Genomic DNA, 20908 nt, shown 5'->3' with positions numbered 1-20908 from the left:
CCTGAATGGCAAAGAAATGGAGCTAGCTGAGGAATTAAATAAGTACCAGATCAACATAATAGGGGTGAATGAAACAAAAAAGACAAAAACTGGTGAGATCTTTCTGAGCAATAAATACAAAATGTTATATTCAGGCAATGACAATCAAGGAAAAGAAGGAGTAGCCATAGTATTCAACACTAAATACGAGATTAATCTTCTTGAATGGCAGGCAATCTCAAGTAGAGTGATGTGGGCAAATATCAGAATGGGGAACTGGACAATGAGACTTATTTGTGCCTATGGTCCCACAGAAGGCTCTACTAAGGTAGAAGTATAGGAATTTTTTGAGGCTCTAGAGCATAGGTTCCCAAACTTTTTCAGGCCACCGCTCACTTTGCAAGACATAAATTTTGTAACGCGCCCCATTATAACAGTTTTCCGCGTTCAAGCTGTTTGATATTTTTGATTAAATAGCAACTAATGATACATTACTGCTTATGCCATTAAATTTTTAAAAAGAAGTGGCCAATATGTGCTTCGTCTTGAACAGTTATTGCTATACCGATTTTGATGAAACGTACCCCATATGTAAAGATTGTAAAATGTATGCTCGAATAACATTATGCAGTTTCATACAAGGGTTTAAATATGAAAATGTGGAATACAATTAAGAGATTGCATTGCATTAGTAAGAATCTTATTGTAATAATTAAAACACTATTATATATATGAAAATTGTTTATTTCTAATTTATAAAGTAAAAATACAAAGCAAAAATAACAAATTAATGTTAAGTTTCATACAATGGTTTAAATATGAAAATTCGGAATACATATTATGAGATTGCATTACATTAGTAAGAATCTTATTGTAATAATTAAAACACCATCAAATGTATTAGATGGTTTATTTCGAACTTACAAAGTAAAAATACAAAGAAAAAATAACAAATTAATGTGAAGGATGAGCCTGGTGCATTTTTAAAAGTTTGTTAATATTGGGTTCAACTTTCATTAAAAACAGTCGTAAATCGCCACGCTTAGTTATATGCAATCGGTTCCTTTTCTTAGATAGTAAATTCATTACAGCACTAAACCCATGTTCAGCCAAATAAGAGGATGGAAATGCAATTAAAAATTTCTGCACTATTTCCCATAATCCAGGGTACAGTGTCGGTATTGATTTTTGAAGCCAGAACTCTTGGTATCCAGTTTTGAATTTTATTTTTAGTTCTTCATTTGTTGTGAGTTATATGAGTTCCACTTCTAAATTTGATGATCCTGCTGTGCTTACATGTGAAAAAGGATCTAGAACCCAATTTGGTATATTCATGTTTAGAATATCCTTGAATCACTCATTGAAATCAGCATGGAGCACCTCCAAGTGTTGGCAGTATGTAAGTAAATCTTCCTTTTTGAGAGACACTGCTGATAAATTTGAAAAGTGGCTATATTCCCCTCGGTCCATATTCCGCTTGAACAGAAGAGGTTTCCCTACAAAAGCGGCAATAACATTTTTTGTTTTAATTAAATTCAATTAATCACCTTGTAGTTGTAGACTGACTTCATTAAATATTTTATAGAGGTCTGTCAAATAAGCGATGTCATTTTTGGATGTAATCAGGTTGGCCCGCAATCCATCGTCTCTGTTTTCTAGGAACTCTAGTACTGAATCAAACAAATTGTAAAATTGATTCAGACAAATACCTTTTGAAAGCCAGCGAACTTCTGTGTGAAGCAGCAAATGATTGAAATATTCATCGTTTTCACTACAAAGTTGGCTAAACAATCTGTCACTCAATGAATTGCTTCTAATCTTGTTGACTACTCTAATAACATAATGGAGCGACATGTGCAGGCGTTCACTTAAATTTTTCGCAACCAAATGTTGACGATGAAGAACACAATGTATAGCGAGTACATTTGGTACTGCTTGTTTCAGATGCACTACGAAACCCTTGTGGCGCCCTGTCATTGCTGGAGCACCATCAGTAGCAGCAGACAAAATATTACGAATAGGAATGTCTTTCTCTTGAAAAAACTTATTCATGATATTAAAAATAGATTCTCCCTTTGTATTCTCTTCCAAGCAAATAATAATTCTTAACAAACTTTTTCTTCTTTTATGAATCGTACGTATGATAAGAGTAGTGGTTCATTATTTGGGAGAGTTGATTCATCGAGTTGAATGGAAAATTGGCATGTCTTCAAATAATCGCACAATGATTTTTCAATGTCTTCAGCCATTTCATCGATTCTTCTTTGCACTGAATTATTGCTCAAAGGAATTTTCCTGATGATATCTGACACTGGCTTATGAAGCACAGTGTTTATTACTTCTTTTACTGCCGGCAAGACTAATTCCTCACAAATTGTGTGTGGTTTTCCCGCTTTTGCGATTAATAATGAAATATTATAAGAAGCTTGTAATCCGTCATTATCTTGTTTAGTGGACGATGTAAAAAGTTTTGATATAGTTAGATGTTTAAAATATTTTTCTTTTAGTACTTAAAAATAGGACAAATCTTTGTCCTTTTTGTCAGCATGCATTTTAGTCAAATGCTCTTGTAGCCTAGAAGGCTTCATTGCAAAACACTTTTTAGCAAATCAAGCACATGGGTAATAATTGGTTCATAGGAGACTGAATAAAACCACATTTCAAATACTCAATACTGTACTGCCGATATTTCTTCTTATATTCAGACATAATGAAGTAATAAAATTTGCAAAAATATTCACAAAATAAAAGATTTAATTTACACTTTGTATGACTCCACTTATCCATCACACTACTTTTGATTGATGATTGTTGGCAAAGCACACAAAAAATAATGAAACTTATTCCTAAACCACTGGTATTTATAGATTTGAAATCTAGCCCAAATCGACTTGCATGCATTGACTTGTTTGCGATACCATCGTACTCGTGCTTTGAACAAGTCACTGCAAGCACCGATATTCCTGTCAAGACATGCTGAATTGAGTGAATTACCTACGTAATAGTTGACCGACATACTAGTTAAGACTTGTCTGCTGCGTGGATAGACTAAAGCCGGTATGGCACGATCAATTTTTACAATAGCAAAAAATGAATAAATTTTTTAAGTATATAAAAAATAGAAGTTAAAATATCCTGTATGACACGTTCAATTTTTCATTTTGCACGTTTGTTTGTCCGACCACGACATTGTCCGAATAATTATAAATAATAATTAATAAATAAAATAATTACACAAGATATAAACAACAAACCTAAAAAACATAACCACAGAAAACAGTATAATAAGTTTCGAATAATATTTGCTGTTTTTTTCCCTCTAGTTAGCAATATAACAATTCTTACTTGTAATATTAAATTATATAAAATTGGGTTTATTTTTGTACAAATTAATTAGAAAAGTGGTTTTATATATTTTATATATATTTTGAAATGAAATATAATGAATATATTTGCTACTGTAAACATAACCTATTATACACACATATATACATGCTCAATTTTCTCATTGACATAGAAAATTGACATCTATTTCTATCTGACAAGGTAAATTTTCAAATGATTAAATAATTGAAATAGAAAATTGATAAAAAAATTGATCTTGTAAGACAGGCATAAGATGAATTAAAATGCAATATTTAAATTTTAAATTTAAATGATTATCTAATCGCAAAATCACGAAAATAATTAATTTTTAAATATATATTATTAGTTTCTTCTATAAAGAGCCACCGACCCCTAAACCGCCCCCAAAATCTTCTGATCCCATTATAGCCCCCCCTAGAAGGCTTCAGCGACGACTGGGAGGGAAGTGGTATCACCCACTTTGGGAACCTATGCACTAGAGAAAGCTACTGACACAATGAAAAAGGTAAAGTTGGTCCTTGGTCCTTGTTGGGGATCTAAATAACAGAGTAGGAAGTGATTGTCAGACATACAAAAATATTTTGGGAAAATTTGGAGAAAAGAGTAAAGCTAATAATAATGGCAAATACCTGTTGGATTTCTGCTCAGGACATGGACTGGTTATTACTAACACCATGTTCCAACATAAAAATGTGCACAAATTCAGATGGGGAGAAGAGGCAAGGAATAAGAAAAGTCTCATTGACTATGTTATTGTTGATAGTGATGTTTTCTCTCTGGTGCAGGACACCAGAGTGTACAGAGGATTTGAAATTGGAAGTGATCACTATTTAGTCTTGAGCATGATAAAATTGAATTTCATATTGAAAAGAATGACATGTAAGAAAGTTTTAAAGCGAACAAAAGTTGAGCAGCTCTCAGATGTGAACTGTAGACTAAAATACACAAAGATTATTGAAAAAAAATGGAAGATTTGATAACAAGAACCAAACCTTGGAGATTCAGTGGCAAACCTTGAAGAAAACCCTGATTGATTCAGCCAGAGAGGCATGCGGTGAGGTTGTCTGCAAGGATAAAAAAATTAGAACTCCATGGTGGACACAGGAAGTTAAAGAGGCAGTGAAGGAAAAGAAGAAAACATATCAAAAGTTCCTGGCAAATAAGTCAGCTTATGCTCTTAGAGAATACAGAGACAAAAGTAAGAAAGCTAAACACTGTGTAAAACTAGCTAAACAAAAGTCATTGGAGGACTTTGGCAAGAACATAGAAAATAAATATCAAGAAAATGGTAAAATATTCTGAGGTTGTTGAAGAAGCTTAGAAGAAGAATGGAGGAAAGAGTGCTGTAAAAGGAGTTAGAGATGATAAAGGTGACATGAAAACAAGAGAAAAAGATATCCTTGAAGTATGGAGTAATTACTTTGAAAAACTGCTAAATGAAACAAGTTGTGGTGACAGCACAATGGTAAAAAACACTGACCAAGCATGCAGTGAGGAATACATATCCATACTGATGATTGGAGTAGAGCTCTAATAGTACCCATATATAAAAAGGGAAATAAAACTGAATGTGAGAATTACAGAGGTATTTCCCTACTGAGTGTTCCGGGAAAGATTTATGCCAGTATACTTGAGAAATGGTTGAGAAGAATTGTGGAAGGAAGGACAAGCTGGATTCAGGACAAATAGAGGCTGTCAGGATCAGATCTTCACTTTACGACAAATAGTTGAGAAATCATGGGAATATAACAAAGATCTGTATTTAAGTTTTGTCGACCTGGAAAAGGTATATGACAAGGTTCCAAGATGGAAGCTATTCAATACATTACAGTTATATGGTGTAAATGGGATATTATATCAAGCAATACTTGGTCTTTATTTGAGTTGTAAGCCTGCAGTTAGAATTGAAAGAAGTACAGGAAGATAGTTTAATGTTAAATCTGGTGTGAGACAAGGATGTACATTATCCCCTCTGGTATTCATTATCTATATGGATCACATTATGAAAGAAAGGTGGTATTAAACATGATATTAGAACTGGAGATGTTAATGTCAGCTCTTTGCTTTATGCAGACGATGTTATACTTCTAAATAAATCTGCTACAAGTTTGCAGGATTCCCTGACTAAATTGAATAACTGTTATAATAGATATGGTATGAAGGTCAGCAATAAAAAGACAAAAACAATGAAAATAGGTAGAATCATTGAAAATGTAAACAGTGTTTTGAACGGAGAACCTGTGGAACAAGTAAAACATTTCAGCTACTTAGGCTCAATTTTTAGTGAAGATGGTAAATTAAGTATGGAAATAGACAACAGAATCAGCAAAGCTGGTATGGTGGGAAGTCAATTGAATAAATTCATATGGAATAAGAGAGAAATTAGTCGGAACACTAAATTAGCTGTATACAAGACAGTGTTCAAACCAGTTTTAACGTATGGATCTGAGAGCTGGGTGAGAAGTAAAACACTTGACCAAAGACTAGAGACCGCAGATATGAGAGTCCTGAGAAGGATTAGAGGTGTGAACAGATGGCATCAATGGCAATATCATATTAATAACGAGGATATTAGGAAAGAACTTGACATTGTCAGCATCCAAGAATGTGTTACCAGAGCTAATCTCAGGTGGTATGGTCACTTAAACAGAATGGGCGAGGAAAGATTAGCGAAACAAGTGTTCTCTGCCAGGTTGGCAGGAAAACGACCCAGGGGAAGACCAAGATATAGGTGGTTTGGTACGGTACAAAGTGCCTTAAATGATAGAAATATAAGATCTGATAATGTTGGAGTCTGGACAAGTAAAGACTGATTTGGAGGATAACTGTAGATAGGAAGTTAGTAATGATGTAAATTTTTCATGCAGTACTATCATATCCTCTACACCCCTGGTACATGGCAGGAATTTGATGATGATGATGACGATGAAAAATTAAAAATAAAAATTTAATAATAAAAAAAGAAAATATCATTATCATAAGGCTAATTATGGATATAGACCATATTGGTCTGATCCGGTTTCATTATCCATCTAATCCATCTGCTAAGAGCTATGGTATACAAGAAGACGTGCCTTAAATATGTGGATGTATAGAATAAATACAAATAGAGTAAACTATCTGCTATGAGATGGTCTGCATTTGAGTCAGAATGGTAGTACACAAATAAAATTAAATTATCATTGAGAAGGTGGAGAGTGTGTATCCATGCAGGGAAAAGAGGATTTGATGATTGGTAGCGGAATGAAAATCAAGACTGCTGGGATGGCATCAACTAAAGAAACAAGATTACAGATCATGACCCTGTGTAGTGATAGGGTGAGGAATTGTATGAAGAGGGAATAGTAAAAAAAGATAACATTTTTACCAAAGTGAGGAATATTTCAAATAAAAGGGCAGAGTTTGTGGAAGGACCAAATTACTTGGTTCCCAGATAAATGATACCAGCGAGATATATGTATATAGTAGTGTTTATCAATTGATTTTTCTGAGTTGCAAGATTAAAAAATGAGTTTTCTTCTATGAGAAAAACAGTACTTAGCTGCACCAAGGATTAACTAAGTCAGGAACCTAGTATATACATAAATAAATAAAAACATGTTGCTTTAAGTCAGTTAATGAAATCAAAACTAGCAAACTATTATAAAGCTTCATTTCTTTCACGGATGGCATAATGAAAGCTAACAAGGCACTACCATAAAGAGAAAGAGATTTAGTTACTTATTTGCAAGCTCGCAGGATTTAAATTAAAAAAAAAAAAAAAATCTCAAGCCATATGTGATAAGCTGGATTTTTATCTTGGACTGCCTTGGTATACCTGCTTATAGAGCCAAAGGTGGGAAAGTGGTCAAAGAACTTGGGATAGAATGGGAGATGAATGTCTTCATTCCAGTTAGCATTGCTGGAATAGGTCAGAACAGGTGTTTGGATCAGCAGAACAGAAACAGTAATCAGAACATGGAAAGGAGCTGGAATTCCATTTGGCTATACTGTAATGCAAGGCCATGAGACTTAGGACTGCTGGTGAAGGATGTACCACTGTAAAGGAAACCTGGAATGGAAGAAGTTATGTTCTGAGTTGGATAGAGAACCAATATCTACAATGTATCTGGAAAGGAAGCTGGTTAAAAAAAATATCAGGATGGCGATGATCATTTTAGTGGAAAGATGAACGATTTATGTTAGGTCACTGCTAATAACAAATAAAATAGCTTGGTATCCTACCAGTTTGTTCAGTTAAATTAGAGAAGGAGAAGCCAGTTTGAGTTGTGAACAGTGAATTCCTGAACACCTCACTAGGTAATTTTGACTGCAAAAGATCAAACTTTAGAGATGAGATAGGTAATGAAAGAAAACAGAGTAGTTATCAGAATGTTATGAGCAAAATATGCAACTAAGCAAGCGAAGAAAGCATGGCCTAGAACAGATCAAACATTTGGGGGGGGGAGAGTTAAGGCTTAATATTCTCTGACATGGAATGTCAGATATAAAGGATGCACACATGCTGTCCCTCGCGATGGAAGGAATTGTGTAAAGCGTAGTTCAGGTAGCTGAGCTAGATGGTATTTGTTGTCACTGTGCTGAGGTTCCATTAGGAATAACAGATATGGTTTTAGATGACTGTAAGGTGGTAGTAGTGATGGTGTACATCATTTATATTACTCTTAAGGTCATGAACATTGACAAAATGGATGAGGTTTTTGTTTTTGCATTGAAAGTATTACTGATGTTTTTGTGGGAGTTTTTTGGTTTTACTTTTGTTACTTAAAAAAGTCTACAGTTTTATCAGGATTTTTTTCTTTTTTTGGGGTGGGTGGGAGGGGGGGGTAGATAAGTCGTTGGGTTCCAACATTAATGTATCAAAGTGTAAAGTTTGAATTTGGAATCAACAGAGGGAATGCTGCATACTTTATTAGAGGGAATGTACTAGAACACGTGGAGGAGACAAGGATCTTTGAATTATGTGTCGTTAGTGGGGTGGATAAAGGTAGCTAGTTTCAAGTGGGTCTTGAAAGCTGTGCAGAGGTAGTATTCCTTTAAGATTCTGGCTATTTTTTCTAAAATCCTCCAACATAGGGGATGATGATGATAGCATTACTCAAATCTTTCTGAAGAGAAGGTCGAGGATTCGGAGAAGGATTAAATATTTTTTTTGATACTATGGAAACTGTAGCTATCAGAAAAGTGCAGTGTACGTGATAAAGTTCTGCTATACGAGAGGACTCACTGGAACAAAGGTTTTATCCTCTGTTGGTTAGTATTTTAATGATACCATCAGTGGCAGACTGTGAAGCTTTAAGTGGGGGGTGCTGCCTATACAAAATAATTATTTTTAAATATAAAGAGCCAATAGGCTTCATTTCGGCGATATAAACATTATTTAAATTAAGGGGATATTAAATCCCACATTGTTTTAAAACCGAATAAGAAATTCAAAGATGGTAAAGTTCTGATCGCTATTCTTGGTATTTTCCATAATGTAAAACACATCTCCTAGGAAATGTATGCTGTTATTACATTATGGTAGGAGGTCACTACCCAGACTGGTTTCAGCCTTTTTTGAGGGTTCATCAGTGAGTAGCTAGACCAAATAAATACCAAAGAGTATAGCGAAAAGAACTTATATACTCTGCTATATGAGTTGCCCAAAAGGTGCACCCATTAAGTTACTTAAATATAAAGAGCCAATAGGCTTCATTTCAGCGATATAAACATTATTTAAATTAAGGGGATATTAAAGATATATAGCAGAGTATATAAGTTCTTTTTGTTATACCCTTTGGTATTAATTTGGTCTAGCTACTCACTGATGAAGCCTCAATAAAGGCTGAAACCGGTCCGGGTAGTGACCTCCCACCATAATGTAATAACAGCATACATTTCCTAGGAGATGTGTTTTACATTATGGAAAATACCAAGAATAGCGATCAGAACTTTACCACCTTTGCTGTGAGTTGCCCGAGTTTGTACTACGTACTTGGACTACTTGCATTAGCTCACGGTAGTAGTCGCCGATACTTTTATAGTTTATTATACTATATTCGGCATGAAACTCTCCGATTCCAATCTTAGAGTTTCTTATTTGGTTTTAAAACAATGTGGGATTTAATATCCCCTTAATTTAAATAATTATTTTTAAAATTATTTTGTATAGGCAGCACCCCCACTTAAAGCTTCATGGGCCGCCACTGGATACCATGTTGTTGAAAGTGGGGGGGGGGGAAGAGTTTGTGATGTATCTGACTGTGTGAGTGGGTTTCCTGTATACTGATAAGGAAAGGTTATCATTGGGTAGATGTGTTACCAAGGTGTCCAGAAAGGTTAAACTATTATTAATTTCTGTTTCCATAGTAAACTGGAGTCTAGAGTGAAGACTATTGAGGCAAGAGACTAATGTGTCTGGGCCATGAGACTAAAGAGAGATCTACATATCTTAATCAGATAGAAAGCTTAAGAGGGACTGAGTCAAGAGCTTGCTTTTTCAAAACATTCCATAAAAAAATTGGTAAGGGGGTTGAGAGGAGAGAACCAATAAAGGTACCCTCTATGTGTTTATAAATTTTGGGCTTCCAAGAGAAATATACAGAATGGATAGCAGAGAAAAATGGATTTGTAATACCAGGAAGAAAAACTAATGAAAATATCTGTATTATTAATGTCAAATTTTCAATAAAAGTTTTAAAATGGGTCGAGTTTTTTTTTTATATGGGATATGAAGTGACCGTTTTTTTTTTTTATATGGGATATGAGTGTGGGGAGTAAGAGAGCTTGATAACTGTTTTCCTAATTTATAGCACGAGGAATCTGTAGTATCTACTATAGGTCTTGGGGGGGGGGGGGATTTGGCTTGTGGTTTTTTTTGGTAATTCATAGATTGGAAGAAGGAATGGTCACAAGGAACAAAGGAAATGGAGTTTATACAGTTGTTAAGAGATAACTACCTGAGACAGCATGTAACAGAAGAGACAAGAGATTCTAGACTGTTAGATCTGGTCATAACATCGGAGAACATACCAATAAGTAATTTAGTTACACTGTCTCCACTTGGGGAAAGCGATCATGTGGTCTTGACCTGGGAGATTGTAAGATGTGCTGAATATTCTGTTAAGAAGGGGTATATGTGGAATTACAAGGCTGGTGATTATGACAAGCTGAGAAGTCAGCTTTCTGCAATGTTATGGCATGAGAAATTGAACAGGAGAGATGTTGATGATGCCTGGGAGATTCTCAAGGAGTATTTAAAGAAAGTTGTATCAGAGTGTGTTCCCAGAGTCAGAAGGAGAAATCAAGTAGGAGTAAGATGGATGAATAATATTATTAAGCAAGAGTTGCAGATAAAGAAAAGGTTGTGGGGGAAGTATAAAGAAAAAGGTGATGAGCATTCCCATGAGCAGTACAAGGTACAAGCAAAGAGAGTCACCTGTATGGCAAGGAAAGCCAAAGCTAATTATGAGATGGAAGCTAGCTGATGAATCCAAAAGAAACCTTAAGGAGTTCTTTCGTGTGGCAAGTAAAAGGAAGAATAACCATGGAAAGATTACTTTAAAAAGTGTAGATGGTAGAGAAATAACAGAAGCAAGTCAAATAGTTGAGTTGCTTAGTGATCATTTTGCAAAAGTGTACCACCTTGGTTGTGATAGTGCAGTGTCAAATGTGTCATTGACTGATGAGAGTCTAGAGATAGACGAAATAATGGTGCTTAATATATTACAGAACCTTAATACTAACACTGCAATTGGATTAGATGGCATATCAGCCATCTAATCCAATTATAGACTAATCAATATATCTGGAGTGGTGGTTAAGGTTTTGGAGAAATTGGTAAAAATTAGAATTCAGGACTTGGTGGACAGAAATATGATACTTTATAAGGGACAACATGGTTTTGTGAAAGGTAGGGCTTGCCTCAGTAACTTGTTTACTTTCTATGATAAAGTAACAATAGAGTTGGATAAAGGAAATCCTTACTCAGTGATACTGCTGGACTTTGCAAAGATTCGACAAGATTTCACAAGGAACTCTGTTGCATAAATCAGAGCAAATGGGTATGGATCCGAAGCTGGTTATATGGATTAGAGGATGGCTGGTCGATAGATATCAAAGAGTGGTTTACGGAGGAGCTGAGTCCAGGAGAAGGCAACTAGTGGTGTACCTCGAGGCTCAGTGCTTGGTCCTCAATTGTTTAATTTGTTCATCAATGATATTGGGAATACTTTGAAGGGAATTGGGAATACTTTTGTCCACTTGTTTGCTGATGATGCAAAATTGGGAAGAGCGATGGTCAATTCAGATGATGTAGATATCTTGCAGGATGACTTGAATAGGCTGGCAATATGGACTAAAGTAAATGGCTGTCAGTTTAATGTGGCTAAATGTAAGGTGATGCACTTCAGGAGGATAAGATCACATGCTGTTTACTATATTAACGGAACTGAACTGCAAGAAGTTGACGAGGCAAGGGACTTGGGAGTCATTGTGGACAGAGAACTTAAGTTTAAAGAGCATATTGCAAAGATTGCCAAAACATCACATCAAATTACATGGTTGTTGAGGAACACACTAACAAGCAGGGATAGGGAAGTTATTGTTCCACTCTATAAGGCATTAATAAGACCACATTTGGACTATTGTGCACAGATCTGGTCACCTGGATTTCTTGGTGATGAAGAAATGGTGGAAAGGATTCAGAGGAGAGTCACAGAGATTGTTGCAGGTCTGTGGTATGTTCCCTACCAGGATAGATTGAAGATCTGTGGGCTCCAAAAACTAGCTGATAGACATAGGAGAGGAGAATATGATAGAAGCATATAAATTATTAAAGGGATTTTACAGGATTGATGCTGATGACATTTTTAAGACCAGTTCAGGAAGGGAGAGAACGAGGGGGGCCATTCCTGGAGATTATTTAAGAGTGTGGTTAACAAGGGTGTTAAGATTTTTTACTTGGAGGGTTGTGAAGGAGTAAAATGCATTGCCAGAGGTGGTTGTGAATGCTTCATCTGTGAATGAATTTAAGGAGAAGTATGATAGGTATTGTGTAAATAATGGAATAATGGTTAGTGTGTCAATGTGGGGTCTCCTGCGATGAGTCTTCTGACACCATGGAGACACTGTTATAATAATAATAATATTGGGGGGGGGGGAAACTGAAGGGTTTGATGGTAGGTTTTTTTTTTTTTTTTTTTTTTTGTGATTTCAGGATGCTAGGAAGAAACTTTTTTGACAGAGAACTTTTCAGTTTTTTGATGGGATCATAATCTAAAGAACTGCATGTGGAGCGATCTCTGAGAATGAGTTAAGAATAAGTGATGCTCACCTTATTAGTGCTGGTGATGACTATACTGTTATCTTTGCATAGTTTCTTGAGGACACTGTTGGTAAGATGATAAATTTCTTTTAGGAGACAAAGATCTAGAAAGAATGTTGGCAACATCAAGCCTAATGTTGTTGGTTATTTTCAGAGCTAAGTTATAGATACTGCATTCGATGATGAACATGATCTAGTGCTGGTACTTGTTTCGGAGAAATTGCAAAATTATGGTGGAGACTTAGGGCACTGATGGCAGCTTCATTAAGCCTTCTTGATGACAAGTTAACTACTGTATAGAGGTTGAACTAGAGGCATGAGTTTAGAATCCAAAAGATTACTGTACTTTTTGATGTGTTTATTTTTAAGAATTCTTTCTGAGCAGAGGCTTCTGAAACATCAAAGAAAATGAAATACAATTCAGTATTCAGAATAGCAGAGAGCTCTGAATGCAATAAGCTGATGGCTGCATTGGTAGCAGCAATCTGTTACCACAGCAGAACAAAACTGGCATGATAGTAGATAAGGAGGGCTTTTTTAGGTTTGAACTCAACTTTAAATTTGAAGCAGTTGGGTAATATTTCTATATCCCAACAACTTTTAAGAAAGGCCAGTCAGTTAAATTATTTAAACAACTGTAGTTTAACTCACTATAATGTTTTGCCTTGCACACTATATTTTCGCCATGAATAATCATAAGCTGTGTGTAAAGGCATAAGTGCTGGGAAAGCCTCATGTCAGAGGTTTAATGGAGTAAAACAACACTGAAAATAGATTACAAATAATATTTAATTCTTTCAATATTTCATCTAAGTCACTAACAGACATTGTCAGAAAGTACAATATGAGACTTGGAACACACACACATGAAGGAAACATATGGGAAACACTAATACTTCGAGATTCTAGTTTACATCCTGGGCTGCCAACATGTATCCACAGAGGGCACCCCACCTAGTTAGGACTAGTCTTTCATCCACTTGTTTCACTTTGTTTTGTGTTGGAAGTATTATACTGTACTTCCTGATGATGTTTCAGTGACTGAGGAAAAATATTAGAAGAATTAAATATTATTTTTAATCCTTTCTAAGTGCTGTTTTACTCTATTAAGCCTCTAACAGAGTTTCTTCCAACACCTAAGCTTTTACACATGGATTAATTGGACAGATGGCACTAATGACCAAAATGATCAAATCACATTAAAAAATGAAGATATTTTCAGGACTGGGGTAAGGTGGTACAACACCGGGCAACTCCTTGCAAAGGTGGAGTAAGCTACCAACACTCCTATCTCAGTATCTCCCATGCAAACTTTGTTTGCACAAAAATGAAGATATTATAAGGGAATGTAGCATTATTAGCATTCAAGAATGTGTAATCATAACTAATTAGAGGATTTTTTTCATGTAAATTCTATCCATAAAAGGCAGACCTGTTGTAATAGTAACATAGGTGGGATAAGGGTTAAATATTGGAAACACTTTTCTAAAGACCAAATTCCACACCAGACATGGATGTTTGCAAATGAAGAAATGGAGTGGCTTGAAACAGACCTTGGTCTGTAAATCTGTTTCAAGCCACTTCTGCCCTCTAATAAGCAGGATGGTGATCTCATATAGCAATGAAATTCATCTTCCATGTGAAGACATTCACAAACATCCATGTCTGGTGTGGAATTTGAATGCATGCCTATTACAAAGGAGAGTGTTTTTTCTCCATTCAGCTAACCAGGCTGACCAGAGTATAGTATGGTATAACAGGGAAAAGAGTAGCATAAAACAGACGTTTGATGTTAGGATGGCTGGCCTAAGAACTAGATGGACTGATATAGCTGTCTTAGGTATTTTTATTTGGGTATTATTATTATTTGTTTATCTGTTATTTATGTCTGTTATGTCTCCAGTATTGTCATATCTCATTTCACTTTTCAAAACTACCAACTTGAAATGTGAAATGAGATATGACAATACTGGAGACATAACAAATAACAGGTTAATTTGGAAGAAAACTGTTAATAATAAGGAAACTAGTAATAGTGTAAAGTTGGTCATTCCACACCAATATGTATGGGACATCATAATATCCTGTACACACACTTGACATATCAGGAAATAATAATAATAATGGATGATTTTGCCTTTAATGTTCTGTATACATAATTTTACTATTTCAGTCTGATCTATGTTGAAGGGAGTTTAAAAACTCTGCCAAGAAACTAAAGTAGAACATTTTTAGATGTTAACTTACCCTCCAAATGGAAAATATCTTCCACATAAACTTCACAAGAGAGAGAGATGATAATGACCTACTGCATCAAGTACAACCATGCTATGTGTGTGCCAAACATAGAGCAAAAATATCTGGAATGTAAAAGAAAAGGAAAAAAAATTAATAATTCCTGTTTTTGCTCAATTACTTAAAAATAATAAATTCATAATTCTGAGAAGCTTTTTTTTTTAAAAGTATAACATTTCAGTAGCATTTCAGTTAGTTTTTACTAATAATGTTCTGCATGCACTATATTAGTGTTCCGGGATTAGAGAGAGAGAGAGAGATATGTTAATTGTATGATTGTTTCCTATCCAGGCTTGTGAAATCTTGGCTTCAATCTTCAACATCAAGGCCATTCAACATTTTTATAATGACCTACATCAGGAGAACAGAAATATGAGTTCCAGAAATAGTTAATATTCCAGCAAACAATATAAATTAGGAGTTTATATGTGTTTGCTGGGAAGTATGTATTGTGAGAATTGGAGCAAAACATATGGGAAAAAAAATGTTTTGGTATCCAATTTCTCAAAACTTTTCTAATTTCGGTAATGAAAGCTCAAAGATGCCAGTGTAAATTTGTGGGTGTAAAATGAAGTGTTTAAGCACTCAATGTATGAATCAAGTACAAAATGAAATAATTCCACACATGTTTGTCTGATAAGCATCATCCAAAAATGTGCTATCAGCTAACGCCTTTTTATTTCCGTATACGGGGAGTAGGCGAGGCCATTTAGCCCTATCTAACTTTTGGAGACTGAGTGGGCAGTTCAATCTCCACTGGTACCAATCAGAGATAGATGGCCCAAGGCTATCACTAATTAAGTGGTACTCAGTGAAGAGAGACGGCTCAAATGTGCCGCCATCTCGTGGTCCCTAACCCTAACAGAATATATATTTTTTTAATGTCTGAAATAATGTGGGTTCTACGGTCGATTTTCTTGAGTTTACAGGACGAAAAACCCGAGTTTCCGGGAGGAAAAACCTGCTTGTCCGTGCCAGAGATCGACTAACTCGGGAACCGGTCGAAAAAAGGCTTAGAAAAATTTCCTCTAGTCGCCGACTAGACTCGAAACCAAGTCTTCCTTCGTGCGGCCAAGCGCCGTGGTTGGCAAACGCCACATCCACTGAGCTACTACACAGGCCATCCAAAAATGTACATTACATAAACATAAGTGATCTCTGGATTTCTTTCACATCCCTAATGTGAAAGAAATCCAGATGATCACTCATATTTTCAAATTTAATTATTTTAGTTTCTTATCTAGTTTACAAGTTTGCTTCTTTCATTCCATCTATAGAGGATAAAAATTGCCCATGGTTTTTTCAAGAGTCAAATTTTTTGTTTGTGTAATTCAAATTGTTACTAATAAATTGGTCATTATGTAGGTGTAAGGTGGGAAGAGCATATCAGTTACATCCAATTTCACCAAAATGTAAAATTAGAACACTTATGGAACATATCTTGGCAACATATATATGATAAACTGAAAACATAAATCCTGTTACACTGTAACTCAAAGAGTTACAGAGCAACAGGAAATCATACATTTGTTTCATCTTAGAAAACTGACATGATGTATCAAACTCCATTGGTAAACACTCATCAAAATTACTACTGAAAAAAAGTTATACTTATTAAATTAAAAAATTTTTTAAAATATTAAATTAAATTTAAAATATTCCTTTTATTTCGAGTATGTTTTTTTAGTAGAAATTGTCATAATTTTTTTTTCACATTCCACATATTTTCATCCCTTGTTTGACATATTTTATTACTGTAGACAGACCAACATAAAATACTAAACCTTGCACTTTAGAAGGTAGTTGTCTGGTTTTGTTTTTCCATGAAGAATATATTTTCCATATAGAGATATGTTGATATCTCAGGATGTTGTTTGCTGGTGAAGTTATTAAAAATTGTCTATCACACTTCAATCTCCAGAATAGCAGGTATGTGTATATAGAAAGTTAATGGCAATAACTTTTCAAAATTACTACTGAAAAACTTTCATATCGTTTATTGCTTTTTTTTTTTTAAATTTTCCATTTATATTATTTTTTTTTTAGTATATACATTAAAATAATACAAATCTAAATTGTTAATACTTGGCAGGCAATATAGTATGTATGCATACCTAAACAAGCCTTTATAGCCTGGTCAGTAAAGACGATGTCTTTTGGTTAGAAAGCTTATATTCAAATAAATGCTATCTAGGATTTGAACAGAATATTACTTTACATTACTTTTACCTTACTTTATAACGTTCAGTCCACATAAACATAAATAGCATAACATCACACTGAGCAAAACTTCTATGTCAGCATATTGTTTCTAATAACCAACTAACTATATGGATAATAACATATTTAACATACAAAGAACTAATGAATGCTGATATTGCTGGTAGTTTTATACAATGGTAAAAAGATAAAATTGAAATGGAAAATGCATAAATTTGAAGAACATAATGCTTTCATAAATACCTGCAGCAGAAAAAGGATGACTAATTTGCACAATACCTAAATCTCAAGATATTAGGTATCTCAACTAACATTCCAAGAGAAGTACTCAAATTAATTCCCATGACTTGGTGTCATCATTTTTATTTACATTCCAAGTTTTAGTATTAAGGCATATTGTGAGAGTGTCCTGCATCAAATAAACCTCAACAAGAATGATTTGATGCTTATCTCAAAATATGTGAGCTGTCATCTGACACTGTTTTTTGTGTGCATACGCTCCTAAACATGTATTAATTTGTAAAACTCTTTATTTTTTAGTCTCGGTCATGAACAAGCTTTAATTCGGTATTATTTTTTTAATGATTTCTTTATGTCTGTCAGTTACTCTGAATAATGCATGCCATTCAAAACACAGTAAAATACCTATTATAAGTGAATATAAATTAAAATCACAAAAGTCTCCTCCAGATAAAGATATATAGTTCCTTGAGTTTATAAGGCTTTTCTTTTTTTAACAATTACTTATCTTATGTTAATTCATGTCTTATTCTGTTCATGATATATACATTTATTATTTTACAACTTTTCATTCTGTGATAGTGTTAAGGGGAAAAAAATGTGCATGACAACTGAAAATGGGAGAAGTGAAGTGGACTTAGCACACTTTCATCAGATTACCGCAATGGTGATTAATCAATACAATAAATACCCTGCTGATCTTTTTTATTATTATTATTATTTATTCATTTTTTTGAAATAAGAGTTCAAAATAAACCAGTCTCTCAGGTTTTGGAGATGGTTTCTTCCAGATACTTATCTAGGGGAAAAAAAAAAAAAAAAAAAAAAATCTGCATATTCCTTATTGTACTAGGCTCAATTGGTCTATCACAGTCTTTGCTTCATAAAAACCTAATAAGGTTATGGCAGAGCAGGTTAATGTTATCCACACAGTCAGTCATGACTGTCACTTGTGTATATTTCTGCAAGTTTATCCATTTGACAAAAGAAAAGAAAACCAGAAACCAGAACATTCATAAGGGAAGAACCTCCCAATATGTATGAAATGTATGAAAATACTGGCTAATCTGCCTTCAGCTGAAAAGCTCCATAAATGTTCTTTGCATCCTAGATGAGATTTGAACCTAGATCTTACTAACCAAAGGGCACTGTCATTATCAAATGTGCTACACATTTTTTTTTGATAACAATAATGTTGCAAAGTATAAGGTTTTAAAATTTGGGAAGCAAAAGATGGGATGCAGCATATAAGATTAATAGCGATATTTTAGAGGAGGTGGAGAAGATAATAAATCTGGGGGTGATGGTGGATAGAGACATGAAATTTCATGGACATTTCGCTAAAATTGTGGGGACAACATAGTTGATTATGGGAATGATGCGGAGAACACTGATGTGTAGAAGTAATGATGTTTAGTACAACACTCTGATCAGGCCACATATGAATTACTGTGCACAGATTTGGTCACCAGGTTTTCAAAGGAATGATGACATGTTGGAGAGGATTCAGAGACAAAGTCAATTTCTGGTCTCTGGAATGTGGAATATGAGGACAGATTGAGAGAATGCAAATTACAGAGCAGAGTGAATAGAAAGAAGAGGAGAGACATGACCAAGATGTATAAGTTGGTAAATAGGTAATTATAGATAAGATTTTTTAGAGAATACCTAGAGACAAAGGAAGAATGAGAGGTCCTCCTTGGAAGCTGTATAAGGTGAGTGTGAGCAAGGGGGGGGTGAGGAGTAATTTTTTGCATGGATAGTGGTAGGTGATTGGAATGCATTGCCTGAGAGTGTGGTGAGTACAGGTACAGTGAATACATTTAAGTTGAGGTATAATGAGCTGTGCATGTAAGAATGGGGCCTCCCATGATGAGTCTCTTGAATCCATGGAGGTCTGTTAATAATAATATAATAATCACATTCGTAACTATTTTGCAAAATTGATGAAAATCCTCTTAAACGAAGCCCATTTCTTTGATTATAAGAAAGGTTCTTGTCATTTCATACAAATTATCTGCATACAGTAACTACTTGAGTCAGATATATCTAAGAAAATTATACACTTCTCCTTCCTCTACATGCTTATCCTGCTTCCAATTCAGGATCTGCATGTTACACTGATGCGACTTTGTCAGTACAATCCCCAACTGGCTTGTCGCCAAGCCTACTGCTGGGGGGGGGGATGTATTTTTGACTGCAGCAACATGTGTTCATGGGGCCGGTTTGCCTGTTCTGAGGGACAAGAAAACCCCTCTATCTCTGTATGAGACCGGCTAACTCACCTTTTAGCTGAAAGAAACCAGATCCTTACATCTTAGATGGGAATCAAACCCAGGTTTTTCCAAGGGGCTTCGTCGATACCGACTGAGCAATAGAGGCTTTCTAACAAAATTATACACTAAAATGTAAAATAATGCACAAAGGCTCACATTATGAATTCTAGCAAAATATGCCAATAATTTGTTACTTTAATATACAACACAGAATTATAAAAAATATATAAACAGGTGATCTACCATTTTGTAAAAATAAGGAAATTAATTTCATGCTTTTTATTAAAGGTAGGTATATGCCATGCACTTATATCCCCCAGTAAAAATAATTAAAATATGGAAAATAATTTCACAATTTTTTCTTGAACTGTTATTATTATTAGTATTTTATATTTTAGTATGAGAGTACATGTGTATGATTTCTAGTGGTAATCGCTACTTGTTATCACAAGTGTGAGATATGACAGCTCCATTTCATTCAAATTTACCTTATGCTATACACCGTTAAGTTGAGAGATCATTCACCAAAATAACTTTTATGTTTCTTGAATGTAAAATATTTGGAAAGTTCGTGCCCAGTTTCCCTTGGAAAATTCACAACAAAAATTCCTTGCCTGCTGCTCAGATAAACAAGAATCAATGCTGTTTTTATTTGTTAATTACCAATTTTTGTTATCAGCTTCCAGGACTTATATTACCAGTTGTTATAAAGGAAAAAGGATGAGTAACTAAAAAGTAGAGTTAAACCTAGCCAAACAATTTCGAACTGCCAAGCAGACATTGCAGTAGCGAATACCTACTCATCGAACATGCTGATCGATAATCTAACTTTAAGAAAACCTAATGAATATAAACAATATTACAAAAACACCATTGCACGCTTACCACAATTTTCATACAAGAATCGTACACATTTTGTTTACGAACACAGGTATTGTATAAAGAACAAGATAGTGCTGCCACCAATAATTAATTATTAAACCTAAAATGTATACATATGATTTTTTTAGAAAACATAAAACAAAAAATCGATTTTTAGAATTATTTTAAAGATTGAAAATTTCACATATATATCATCTTCTTCTTGAATATTCTGCAATTGAGCAGGTTCTTAGTAGCAAAAATTTTCCTTCCACTCTCTTCTGCTCTGAGTCTTCTCTTTCAAGATTGTGTACCTGTCTCCATTCAGCATGTCATCTAACATTGTTTTCCTTACTCTTCCTCT

The 20908-nt window shown here is 34.6% G+C and overlaps 1 protein-coding gene across 5 annotated transcripts in view; it reads right to left on the bottom strand.

Moving 5' to 3' along the window:
- Positions 1-20690, bottom strand: part of LOC150100408 (zinc finger CCCH domain-containing protein 10-like) — a 135072-nt gene extending 114382 nt beyond the window's left edge. The window contains exons 1-2 of one of the 5 annotated variants that reach the window (XM_090402503.1): positions 20569-20690; positions 14900-15012 (exon numbers count right to left, since the gene is read on the bottom strand). The gene's annotated coding sequence lies outside the window, so the exon portion shown is untranslated. Of the gene's footprint in view, positions 1-12661; positions 12735-14899; positions 15013-20171; positions 20462-20568 lie in introns of those variants that run through there. The other 4 variants (XM_090402499.1, XM_090402500.1, XM_090402501.1 and 1 more) reach the window with 4 other exon arrangements.
- Positions 20691-20908: the final 218 nt, after the last annotated feature.

The sequence above is a fragment of the Typopeltis vanoorti genome, chromosome 13 (genome assembly GCF_054136105.1).
Source record: "Typopeltis vanoorti isolate ZY-2024b chromosome 13, IOZ_Tvanoo_1.0, whole genome shotgun sequence".
Taxonomy (NCBI): domain Eukaryota; kingdom Metazoa; phylum Arthropoda; class Arachnida; order Uropygi; family Thelyphonidae; genus Typopeltis; species Typopeltis vanoorti.
This window is presented reverse-complemented; position numbering and strand designations above follow the sequence as displayed.